A 1,916-nucleotide genomic window follows, 5' to 3' on the forward strand; every position below is an offset into this window, starting at 1 on the left:
AATCCTCCCTAGGCCTGTTAGAGTATGTGAAATTATGAAGGGAGGCCTCAATGAGGTGTCGTGGTGGTGGGGGCCTCCCCTGGGAAAGAGGCCATTCCAAGTGAAAGAAAACTCAACAGCAGGGCATTCGGTGCTGGGACAGAAGGCAGCAATGGCTGCACAATGCCCCATCTTACAGATAGACTTTATTTCCCCAAACTTCTATTGTTGAATGTATAGGTTGGTCCAACTATTCACAATTACAAAATGGCTGTGACAAATACTTGCAGCTAACTGTCCACCTAGGTTCAAGATGACCATATTTCCTTACGGAAAAATTCCTCAAAGTCAGATTTTTGGACAAATGGGCATGCATGTTTTTCCTTGAATAAACTTGAAGTTTGTTGAGATTCTTGGATAGGTAGATCCATGTATTTTCTAAAATTTGGAACTGTTGGGCCATTATTTCTTCAAATCTCTCTGCTTCTTTCTTACCGTCTTCTGGGACTGCCTTGATGTGTACGTTAGCCTGTTTAATGGCCCCTCAGAAGTCCCTTTGACTCTTGTTTTCTTCATTCTTTTTGCTCCTCAGACTCATAATTTCAAATGACTCCTCTTCAAGTTTGCTGATTGTTTCCTCCGCTTGTTCAAATCGGCTCTGAACCACTCTTGTGAATTTTCCAAGTCAGTTATTATATTTTTCAACCTTAGAGTTTCCGTTTGGTTCTTTTAAAATAATTTCAATCTCTTTGTTCATGTGCTAATTTTGTTCACATGTTGTTTTCCTGATTTCTTTTAGTTCTTTGTGTTTTCTTTTAGTGGTTAGAGCCTATTTAAGATAGTTTTTATTTTTCATGTCAGATGGGTAATGTGCCAAGGTCATAAGGTTCGAGGGAGACAGACATCATGCAGTGGCATGCACACCCAATCACCATGCTTATGAACTCCAAAAGGATGTTGAAGACAGTTCTTTTAAAGATTTTGCCTAGAAAGTCTGATGCCTGTGTTTTCAGGGACTGTGTCTGGAGATTTATTTTGTTCCTTTACGTGAGCCAAGTTTTCCTATTTCTTCGTGATTTGTTGTTTAAAATTGGTTATTAAAAAAATCAGCCACCTCTCCCAGTCTTTGCAGACTGGTGCGCAAGACCTTCACCAATTAGCAGGGCAAGGTCTGAACCTTGGGATCAGCCTTGCATGAAAGTTTGAGGTCTTCCCAGGTCTTTTCTGGACATATGTCCTCCCTGGGCCTGTGTATTGCTCCATGTATGTGACTGCTTTTAAATGTCTTCATTTTCCTGAGCCTAACCCCTGTTTCTTCTCAGGCCTTCCCTGCTTTATTATGCTCCCCAATCAGTAATCTCTTGCCTCAGGAGTCTGCAGGTGTGTAGTCCCCTTGGATATTCCTGAGTCACACCCACTGCTTCCTGCCTGAGTTCCAGGTCAGATCTACAGAGGCCAATCCCTCAGGCAGCCCCCACACAGGTTAGAACATTGCAAATTAGGTCCACCCTGCTCTCTCTGATTTCAGGAAGAGAACTGGGAATTGGGCTTCTTCTTCCCCAAACTGTTCTGTGCCATGCCAGGGAGGGGGCAAAGTGAGGGCCAGTAAAAAGATTAGTTCCCACCAATGGAATGTGACTTTTCCTTGGTTGGGCATTTGCTTGGTTGCTGTAGATCCCTGACTGATTTCCAGAGCTCCTATAACGTCATTTTAGCACGTATGTGAGTGATCATTCAAGAGTTTGCTGGGAAGGTCCTGCAATTCTTAAGAAAATCTAGGAAGCTCCTCCTCACCTCTTCGGGCTGCAGTGCCAAAGTGAGTCATTCTGGAAGTTCTCTGGAAAGCTGCTATAAACCTCACATCATCTGAGGCTCTTGGATGCAAACTGCCTCCAGAGAAAGATGACCTCTCTTCCTCCTCGCAGATCCCACATCCG

At 43.5% G+C, this 1,916-nt stretch overlaps 1 non-coding gene across 1 annotated transcript; it reads right to left on the reverse strand.

Annotated features, from left to right (window-relative positions):
- Window positions 1-834: 834 nt before the first annotated feature.
- LOC123323320 lies at window positions 835-935 on the reverse strand. Its single transcript, XR_006539333.1, has one exon. It is a non-coding gene; the product is annotated as a small nucleolar RNA U13 (small nucleolar RNA).
- Window positions 936-1,916: the final 981 nt, after the last annotated feature.

Source organism: Neomonachus schauinslandi, chromosome 16, assembly GCF_002201575.2.
Source record: "Neomonachus schauinslandi chromosome 16, ASM220157v2, whole genome shotgun sequence".
NCBI classification, from domain to species: Eukaryota; Metazoa; Chordata; class Mammalia; order Carnivora; family Phocidae; genus Neomonachus; species Neomonachus schauinslandi.